The following is an 11,016-nucleotide window of genomic DNA, read 5'->3' on the forward strand; positions in this document are numbered from 1 at the left end:
GTTGACTGTGAGGACTCGGTCTCGATATCCGAAAGCAGAGTGGTTGAGGAGAGTCCGACAGCAAGGACTCACACTGTTTTCAGAGTCAGTCGGAATGAGTTAACCTGAGCAACGAAAATGCAGACGGCCTGCACAGGTTCTGCTGCTTGCAGCTGAGCAACCGCTGGTAGCCGAACCCACGACCCGATAGAGACTAGAGCTTAAATCCAGCGCCGTAGACCACTCGGCCACGCTACCACATAGTCACAGACCGCCAAAATCTCATTACTAGCGTTTCAGCATCGCTTCACTTCAGTCACGAACAGATCGCGCATTCAGAAACGAACGTGGAACAATTTCGAAAATATTTGAAAGGGTTTCCAAGGTTTGCACTGTTTGGACAATAGCACGAAGCTGAATTGGCTTCGACAGTTTTCCCTGGAGCTTCAGGGCTGAGGAATGGCCTTACAGAATTTTATAAAGTCATGAGGCAGACGGACAGAGAAAAGAGTCAGGGAGTAATTTTTCACAAGGCACATGAGTTCAAAGCGAGATAACATTGGTTTAATGTGAGAACAGTAACATTTAAAGGGGATGTGAGGGACACTTGTTTTGAATACAGCCATTTCCGTGTGTACAGAATGAATTGTCATATTTAGTGTCAGAGACTGGTGCGCTCACAACATTTCAAAGGCATCTGAAAGGGTTCGGAGAGATAAGGGACAAATTTTGGCAAATATGGTTAGATTAATTTCGGTTATTTGTTTAGCAGTGGCAAGTTAGATAGCAGGGTCTGTTTCCGTGTTTGGCAACTCTGAGATGCTCCAGAAGCTGACACCAGCTTGAATAGGCCATTTGCTAAAGAAACGCGTGGTGTTTGTTCCTCAGCGCGTTTGGCTATTTTTCCTGGAGGGTGGAGTTTGGCCTGAAGAAAAATACCACACAAATTGTGTTACCCCCTCAGCACTCCAGCGAATCCAAAAACTGACAGCTCTTAGCGTGGTACAGAAGCAAAACAGAAAAGGTGGAACCATTCCCAGACACACTGACATGCTGACTTTGAGGGAGTGCGAGTCGTCTATGTCATGTACTGCTCACACAAATGGCAGCGAGACAATTCCAAACCGTGCTTCCAAACATACTGGAGCTTTAATGCATTGTCAAGTCCCAGAAAGTGCTCAAGTAACATCCAACAAAACAGAACAACAATGAACCATGAGAAGTGAAGATGACCAATTCCATTCTTGATGAAATTGGGTCAACAATGCGCTGGTCCCTCCATCTGATGGAGAGGACCAATCCCCAGCCTCCCTGACCAGGACAGGAATGAAGGAATCCAGAGAGCTAGAACAACGTTTCACACTGTGATTGCCCACCGTTTCACCACAGCAACAAAAACCGGCGAGCAGATTCAGTGTAGGATCTGGTTTCACATCAGCAATGAAATATCAATCCCCACTCACTTTCAGGGAAAACGGTGCCCACCGTAAATTGTCTGGAATATGAATCCCCAGCGCAGTCTGTTTGGTCCCCGGGTTATACTGCTGCACAGACTTTCATATGGACAAAGTCCTTTTCAAAGGGAGTGTTTGTGGCTGTCCATACGACAATGGCAGCTGTTACCCTCACTCTCACTGCCGTTCCTGGCCGTGTACGGGTTGCCATCCTCACCTTGGTCCCGTGGATTCTTGGTACAATACTCTGCTGTAGAAAGCCGGAGCGTTTTGGAGCAGAAAGATGTGGAGGCCGTGTGCCTCCTGGAATTGGTGTTGGAATGTTTGGCGGAGCTGGGAAGATGGTTTGCAGCATTTTCCTCACATTTCTGGGTGCCATCCTCAGGGCTGCAGAGTCTGTTGTGAAGCGCTGCTGTCCTGTGGCAGTTGGAATTGATTTGGTTTCATTCCCGCTGCTTCCGGTTTTTGGGGTTACAGACTGGGTCCAGATGAATCTGTTTATTGATGGAATCCGCAGATGAGTGTCCTGCTTCTAGAAATTCTCTGTCTGCCTTCTGTTTGCCCTGTCCTATTACTATTGTGCTGTTCTCACCAAACCTTGCCGTCTGGACGGATTGCTACTCGGGACAGCTGGTCCGTGACAATTCCTGACTGCCACACAATTTCTTTGCCAAGAATGATATCCCCCCGATTTCATTCCCAGATATCTGGCACACGAAATTCCCAACGAGGATATGCCAGCAGGCAATTTGAAAAGGATACTCCCCTTTATTAAAATAAATTGCTGGGAACTGACGGTCAGACTCCTCTGAACACACTGGGTTACAACAGACACATAAACCGACAGCCTCGCTCAGACAAAACTCCCCAGAACACAACACCCAATACCCATCATGTACAAACCTGGTTGTGTAGATTCCACGCAGCGACTGCATGAAACACTATATCGGAGAAACAGGCCGACAACTAGCGAGCTGCATTCACAAAGTTCAACTAACCCATAAACTCCACGGACGGCTGTTCCTTGGAGCTATCCACAGGGAGCTGAGTGTCTCGGATACCGGGGCTTGGAACTTGGATCACATGACCGTCTGTGACACTGGTTACTTCCGGGTGTGACGTCACTCCTGAGGGAACACATGTCACTCCCGATTGCTCATTGAGAAATACATCCACCATAGCAGGGCAGAGAAATATTTCTGTTGTGTTTCTGGTGCTGTTCCTGACATGTCCTCGAGTGCTGAGCTTATTCTGTGTTGCCTGATGGTTCGGTGTGTGTTTCCATGATCGGATTGTGGGCAGTCATCTGCGGTTTGGAAACCCAGGTCCACCAGTCTCTATTTTGTTTTTCTCAAATTATGCACAATTGCAGCACAGTAAAGTGTCAATTAATATTGGGAGGTGACATACAGAGGCGTGTGAAATGCAGAGGTTTTAGTGACACTTATACAATGGTGAGAGATTACCTTCATTCAGGAGATAAGGATGCAGAATGGGTTTGGGAAGAGATTAGGAAGAGTGAGGAAAGAACTCACCAGCAGATGCAGTTTACAAGCCCACTCGCAGTAACCACAATGTGAAATAAAACGTACAAGAAATAAATAGTGTGTGAGTGATAAAAGGTGGCAATAATCATGGGTGGGTTTAATTTCCCCGCTCCCACTCCCGGTTCCATTGTAAAGGAAGTTTGGAGAACAATAATCAATAAATCACATATGTCCCATAGAACAACGCGAGCCATATCTTGGCCATCGATTTCTTTCCAGGTGACTTAGTCTCTGTCTTTTCTCGGAAACCATCTCTTTCATTGTAACCATCAGAAAAGGCCATGTATTTTGCCAGAAAACAAATGTCACTGACCTTTATTTGTTTCATCTCCAAAAACACTCAAATCAACAGCTCCCTTGGTCAACTCTACCGCCCACTTTAGCAAAGAAATCTGGGAAATTGACAGTTTGAGTTTCCTTTCAATAAATAATTGTGACTCCGTTTGCCTGCAGCCATCTCTTCCTAACTTTGTGCTTTCCTTCGTTTACAGTGGGATTTAGCATCTTCCAAGTGACAGCAAAGATATTAGAGCAGTTGGAAGCATTTTCGCCGATCAAGTCGGCGAGTTTTCAATGAGATCACGGGCTGATTTGTTTAATCCTCAACTCCCCTTCACAGCCTTATCTCCCTGGCCCTTGATGGTGAATTGACTAAATGTCTGTCTATCTCAGCCTTGAGGGCCCTCTGTTGGAAAGAATTCCACTGATTTGCTCCCCTCTCACAGAGAGAATATCCTCCCCATCAGAGTCTTCAATGTTTGACCCCTTCCGCTGTGATGAGACCCTCTAGTCCCACATTATCCTGGGTGTAAATCCGAGCAGAATGAACCCCTGAAGGTAGGTCTACACTCTCTACTGCTAGCTGTGAGCATTTGTAAAAAAAGTCATGTTTTCACATCTGATGAACCAATTAGAGCTGATTTTACACATTAGATTTGCCAATGGAGAGTCTTCTTCAAGAGCACTTCAATGGCTGTAATTCAGCTGGCAGTGTAAGTGCTAGTCAAACACAAGGACACTCGGTGCACTGCTGTGTTTATGAAGCTCTCTGCACATGAAAATGGATCCTTCCCATCCCCTTTACCTCTCATAAATGTGGGTGTCATTCAACTTGATCTCCCAGCATGCTCCTCCGTTCTGAACCAAGAGAGGGTGACAGCGAATACTGGGGTCATGCTGCGGACAGGACAAGCCAAATACTGGTGTTTCAGGTTACAACTCTCCATTCTTGGAGAAATATTAAGCCACTTGTACGCAAGTGTGTTCGGGGCAGTGTGATTAAGGCGATGGGTTATTAATCCATTAATGTTTCCCCATGCAGGGTCAAATCCTGCCGACTACATCTTGAACATCTTCCTGTACGGTGCATTCTCGCTCAAACGTCAGAAATCCCCTGTCAGCAAGGCCAGGCCAGTTATTTGAGTAGACATAGGCTGCTCGAGTTCTTAATCAGAAATATCCCACACTCCAACCGTTATTTCTGTTTCTCTTTTCACAGATACTGCTAGACCCATCGAGCTCCTGCAGTATTCTGTGAATGTACTGCACAGAAGTGCTGCTTTTTATTAGAATCCATTAATCCCAGTCCCTCTGTTCACTGCCTCTGGTCAGTGGGAACACTTGGTCCTGCCCGTCAAAGTGCCCAGGCCCACGGTTCCCACTCCCATCATTATAAACAGCCGCAGGACATTGCCGGTTAACCATCTTTACTCCAAAGAGAAACTCACCAGCCTTGGGAATCTCTCCACAAAACGGGACTTCTCATCCCAGGACACGGTATAAGACAGAGGATTGTGAAGAGATTTTGGGAAAATATTGTCAGTTGGCAGGTGCACAAATGTTAAAGGCGCATCCCGTATAACACAGTTTCCAGCTTTGTGAATGTTCGGGAACTCTTTGGGAAATGGAATCAGAGGAGAATGAAGAAGGGTGAACTGTCGGGCTGAGCAGAAACAGTCAAGACACCTTCCTCTTCTTTAAGAGGACAACACATGAAATGATCAGAGACATTGAAGGAAATCTCGTTCCTGTACATGAAGAATACAAATCTCATCTGGACTCTAGATCAATGAAATAACTCGGGACCACACAAGACACTGGGAGGCTCGAAGGGAGATGGTCCCGGTTGGAGGAGAGCTGGTTCCCAGTGACATGGGTGTGTCTGTAGTGGGTGGGATCAGACTGTTCCCATGTCGCCATAATGAATGTCTCAGTCTATAATCTGGCAAAGTAAAACTGATAGAGGACAGTTGGCGTTCTGGGAAGGTCAGACTGAAGTGAGAAGTCAGTCACAGCCTGCTTTAGAGGATCGTGTAAGGTGTGAGGTTAGAAGATTCAGCGCATTCGACTGTTAACTGAAAGGTTCCTGGTTCAAGAGCCCCCAGGGCGACAGCGATGGTTGTTCTTGCTGCATCTGTTTTGGATGCTGCACAGTTTCGTGTGTTGAGTGGGGTCAGGAAAATATTCTCCAAACGGAACCCTTTCGTGTGAGGAACCACAAAGAAGTTTCTGCATTGCTTTAATGGTTCATGTAAAGAACTGTGGATTCTTGGAATCTGAAGCAAAAACAGAAGCTGCTGTCGAATCTAACGGGTTTGGCAGGACCTGTGGGAGATTACCGAGTTCTGATGAAGTTTTGAAATGTTGTCTCTGATTTTCTCTGCATAGATGCTGTAAGATCTGCTGAGTTTCTCTTGCAATTGCTGTTCTTGGTTTTAAATGAATGTCCGTTCCATCTATCAGGATGATACAACCAGACCCACCACACACCAACATTTAACGCTTTTGCAAACTGTGAAGTGATTGGATTCAAACCAACCCGATAATGATTCACTCTTCCTCAACTCCACAATGAGAGACACCTCGAAAATGAAGAGACAGTGTGGTTCTGTAATCGTCGATGCGTGTTTAAGGCAATGGACTTGAAATTCATTGGGCTTTACCCCCACAGCCTGGAATCCTACCGGTTACGATTCAGTAATGTCAACAAATAAAAAGGGAGATTACACCCTGTCTTCATCTTTCACATACAAAACACAGGAGAAGGGAAAACAGACATTTCAGACAGGGTGGGAATGGGGGCAATCCACAACCCTCTGCCTTTCAGAGTGAAACACACAGAAATCCACAGAGAAAGTTGAGACACTATGAGTTGAACAATTCCATTCCAACTTTGTTGAAGCTCCGAGCCAACTGTTGGAAAACGAGATGGAAGCAGTCAGGGGTCAGTCTTCGACTGGTGCAGACTTGATGGGCCGAAGGGCATTTTCTGTGCTGCAGACCTCTTTGACCAGTTGCGGTGAGCTGGTCGGAGAAACTGGCGGATGTGAAGCCTATGGAACGGGACTAATCCTGAGACCTCTGTTTGTTTCCATCTGTGGGTAAATATGAGGTGGAGTTCCTTGGCGGTGATACAACATAATGTGACCATGTCCAACTTCAGTCCCATTGTTGGGTCATTTAAGGTCACAGGGAGAATCCCATTTATATTCACCCTGGTAACATCAGAAACGCAGGATTATGGGAACTGGGACTAGAATAGATGGAAGACCAATGACCCGCACTGCAGATGGGCCGAAAGGTCTTTTTCACGCTGTAAAATCGGAAGAAAGGGAGAAACTAACCTGCAGCTAAAATAATCACAGAAGAAAAGACAAAAGCGGTTTCCTGATGAAAACACACAGTGCCTTTTCTTTTTGCTTTCCCTGTTCGCCTCCTGGTGAGGATTCAGTTTTCTCACTGTTGCAGCAAGTGGAGTTTTCCTCGTCCCATTAATCTTGGGGTCAGCCTTCCCGAAGTAGGGAATGAAGTATGGAGCTGACAATTGATCAAGTGTTGTCCCATACTTAATGCAGAGTAACTTTAAACAAAGCACTGCGAATGCTGGAAACCTGAATTAGAAACGGAAATTGACAGAGAAACTCGGCAGACTTGGCAGCATCTGTGGAGAGAAACAGGTTTAATGTTTCAGATCGACAGAACCAGACCAGTTATGTATTTTATTGTTTTAATGTCAGAGTAATTGTCAGTTTTATTTAGCAAATCAACATATTAATCAGAATATTATATTAGCCGAGAAATGTCAACTTTCTGAATGTCAACCGACCTTTCCGGGTGTAATGCTGATTCCGTTGCCTTGAGGTGGTGAAACACAGACCTTCAATTGTTCTTTTTTATTCCGCTTTCTGTCAGTGAGCACCCATTTTAAATGGAGAGTTTCTATTTTCAGGATCTCCCTCAATATGCTTCTCTACTCGTCTATCATTTCTTCATGTGTATCCACCTCACTCTCTCCCACATGCCCGCACTCTCTGTCTATCAATATCCCTTATTTTCCATTTCTGCTCTTTGAAAAGTCTGACATTCGGAGATAGTTTGAGAGTAGACCTTCTAAGCACAATTGCCGAAAGTGTTTGGTGCATTAGGCAGAAGGAAATGGGTCTGTGTGGGTTACTCTATTGAGGGACAGCATTGGGCCGAAGGGCCTGTTTCCACACGACAGTGAATATAACCACCATGTTCTAAACTGATTCGTGGCCTAGGACGCCACTCACTGGGATAGGAATCACTGTCCATCCCTATTTACTCCAGAGATTGAGATGTTGAGTTACTTTACAGAACCCTGGAAGAACTCAAGGTACAGCCATGATACTGTTAGGGAGGGAGTTCCATGATCTCGACCCAAAAGCACTGTAGGAGCAGCGAGATATTTCCAACTCAGAAAGGCGTGGTCCTAGATGGGTGATTTGTGGTTTCAGTTCTCTCCTGTATCTGTTGCTATTGTCCTTCTAGATAGATGTAAACAATCACTGGGTTGGTCTGGGTCTGTGTTCTGTGAGGAAGCAGGAGTTAGCTTTCAATAAGATAATTCACAAGAAGAGAAATAAATCTTCATTTCCTGACTGGGAATTGTATCCCGGTCTGGGCATTACAAACTCAGACTCCGAACCAGTGACCCTACTGAAGCTGACAGTAACACTTGTGACCTGATCTGTCCAGACTCTGTGTATGATCTTCACGTCATCATCTTCTTCAGCAGCAATGTTTCTCTCTCTAAGTTTCCAAACAATTCATATTGCCGCCCTGGTTTCAATGTGAAGAAAGCGGAGCTGTGCTAACCTGATTTACTGCAGGAAGGTACAGAACAGTTTGATACTAACAGCGGCTCGTTTTGAGGCGTTGATCTGCGGTGATGGGGCGGCCCCAATAAAGCCTTCGTTCAAATCGTCTGATTCCAAATTCCATGTTGGAAATGACCAGAGGTTTCTCGCTGAATTTGTTCAGGACTTTTACCGGAAGTGACACTAAATCCAAGTATGAAAGTACATTTCATTGTCGTGCATCATAAGATAGCGCAGTGACTGTGAATAAAATGCTGGAGACGTCCAGCAGAAGAACAGGCGACACAGAAGCAGGTACCTGAGGACAAATGTATTTGCTTTGCCATTGACGGGCCGTGTTACACAAAGTGGATTATCTTTGCTGGTTGATCACCTTATGAATGTTGTTTCCCAGAGCTCCATGTTTACATCACATATGGAAAGGTGTCCAGCGTGTGCGTGTGCATCCTGCTAGTGAAGCAATAGATCAAACATCTGACTTTGACTCAGACGATTGTAGTTTTACATCCTACATGTCTCGAGTGTAACGTGTTAGTTCAGCCAATTGCATGTTGTCAGTTGCTATTTCCTTCGGTTCTTTCGAGCTGCAGAGATTGGATCAATGTGTATTCAAATGGAATGTTGCTTTTGGGTCCATTACAGCTCAATGTCAGACAGGTGTATGGCTGGTCCTGTTTTGTCAGGTTCTGAGGATCTGAATGGTTTGGATCAGTGTGTTGTCGAATTTAAAACTTGCATTTAGGTCTATTGTCCATTTTAAATTCCAGCTCAGCTCCACATCTCTCATTGCCTGTCAAACTGGCGAGTGTTCCACCTAAAGCTGCCTTTGTCAGAGAAGCTGTTGTGTGGAGCAGAGAGCGGAAGTGAAGCACAAGGAGCTGGTATGATCCTGAGACATCTGTTCCTCCCGGGATATGTTTCTGTGTGTCTCCCTCTGTGGGTGAAAATGAGGTTCAGGTCCTCAAGGTGGTTCCAACACAGTGTGACCATGTCAAACCTCAGTCCCATTGTCGTGTCGTTTAAATTCACAGTGAGAATCGCGTTGATATTTGCTCTTGAAACATCAGGACACATAACATTTTGATCCAAAACTAGAAACTGGCACTGGAATACATGGATATCCGATGAGCTACAATGCACGATGGGCCGAACGGTCTCTTCCCACTCTGTGAAAGCTCGAAGGCAAGGAGGACCTAATCTGCAGCAAGACTGATCAGAAATGAAAAGGCAAAAGTGTTTTCATTCTGAATAAATGTAAGGGCGCCTTCTGCCTTCCCTTGGAGTCTAGTAGCCAGCATTTGGCGCTCTCACCGCCGTGACACTGGTTCTATTCCCGGTCAAGGAATGCGGGCTTTGTTCTGCACACACATCGTGGGAAGAATATTTCTGACCACTTTTCCAACCGTTTGTGCCAACCGTTTGAAAGTTGAACAGAAAACCAAGAGATGCAGATGTTGGAAATCTGAACCAAAAACAAGAATTGACGTGCAAACTGAATAATCCTGACAACATTTGTGGGGAGAAACAGAGACAATGATTCACAACGACAGAACCAGATTGGTTCTTCATTTCTAGACCACAATGCCGGGATAGTGGTCAGTTTTATCTGTCGACTGAAGATAGTTATCAAAATCCTGTTTTTTTGCCAGTTTGCACCCAGGTCGACCCGAGATCTGATTCTTTCAGGGTCTCCCTCAAGATGGGTCTCTAATTTTCTGTCTTTATCTCTGTGTATCCACCTCACCCTTTATCATATTCTTTGACCCTTTATTTGCCAATATCCCTCATTCCCCATTCCTACTCTATGAACAGCCTGACGTTCAGGGATAGTTTGAGAATGGAGCTGCTGAGAGGTTTTCTGGAAACTGGCAGGAATCTGTAAAACTTGGCTCACATTCTATGGATAATACGTCTGCCACTTGGATGTGATACAAGGGGCATATCTTCCTCAAAATATTGCAACCCTTTCGAAATTAAAGTTGCATTCCTTATCCAATAGAAAAAAACTACAACAAAGGAGAATATGGAAACACTACTGATGCTGTAAAATGAATGAATGGCGACAGCAGAGAATGAGGGTGATCCACTCGTGGTTTCTGTGCCATAACCACAACATCCCACGGCCTTTCTGCAGTGTCTCCTGCCTCATCTCGTTATTCCCACCAAACTTGGAATGAAGGAGGGAGAATAAAAGTGGAGGAGAAGAAGGAGTGCTTTTGGAACAGCGGCAAGAAACTCCAGGTTGGTGTATGGGTTAGGAAGGACAACATGCCCTGCTGGACCTAAACCAGGAAAAAGGAGTGGGTTTACCAAACCATAACAGGCTCGAACTCAAACAGGATGCTGAGTACCTTCATCAGTAACACGACACTTAATAAAAGGTGAACCTATGACCCTTCAATACAACAAGCGGGCACAGCTGGGATTGGACCCTATGGTCAGCTGCTTCCCAAGGAGGGGTTTGAAATAACTAAGGGACGGCCTTATGTGCAGTTCCTTAACCACATGACCACAGTAACTCGGAAATACATTTCTGTATCAATATTACTCAGTGTGATTTGCAATCAAACCCCGCTTTTGCAAAACCAGACATTTCACGATTGAACATTATTCAATGCAATGGCACATAAAAGGGCAATCTTCTCTTACATTGGCTTCAAACAGATATTTGTATCTGTTGAAACTGACAGGACAAATGGGGCATTTTTCATCCTCTTGGGGAGTGTTGACGGCTTTAATACACACAGAGGTAACCTCACACAAAGAGCAACAGTGTCATTGCCATGTATTGCCCAGGAATGGTGTGTGATCCAATGTAAACAGTTTGCAGTAAAGGCTGACCCATTAGCAGCGACACTGAGCCTTGCACCACCAGATCCAGACTCACTTCCTGCCTCATGCCTCCCAGTCATCATT

The sequence above is a fragment of the Chiloscyllium punctatum genome, unplaced genomic scaffold (assembly GCF_047496795.1).
Source record: "Chiloscyllium punctatum isolate Juve2018m unplaced genomic scaffold, sChiPun1.3 scaffold_186, whole genome shotgun sequence".
Taxonomy (NCBI): domain Eukaryota; kingdom Metazoa; phylum Chordata; class Chondrichthyes; order Orectolobiformes; family Hemiscylliidae; genus Chiloscyllium; species Chiloscyllium punctatum.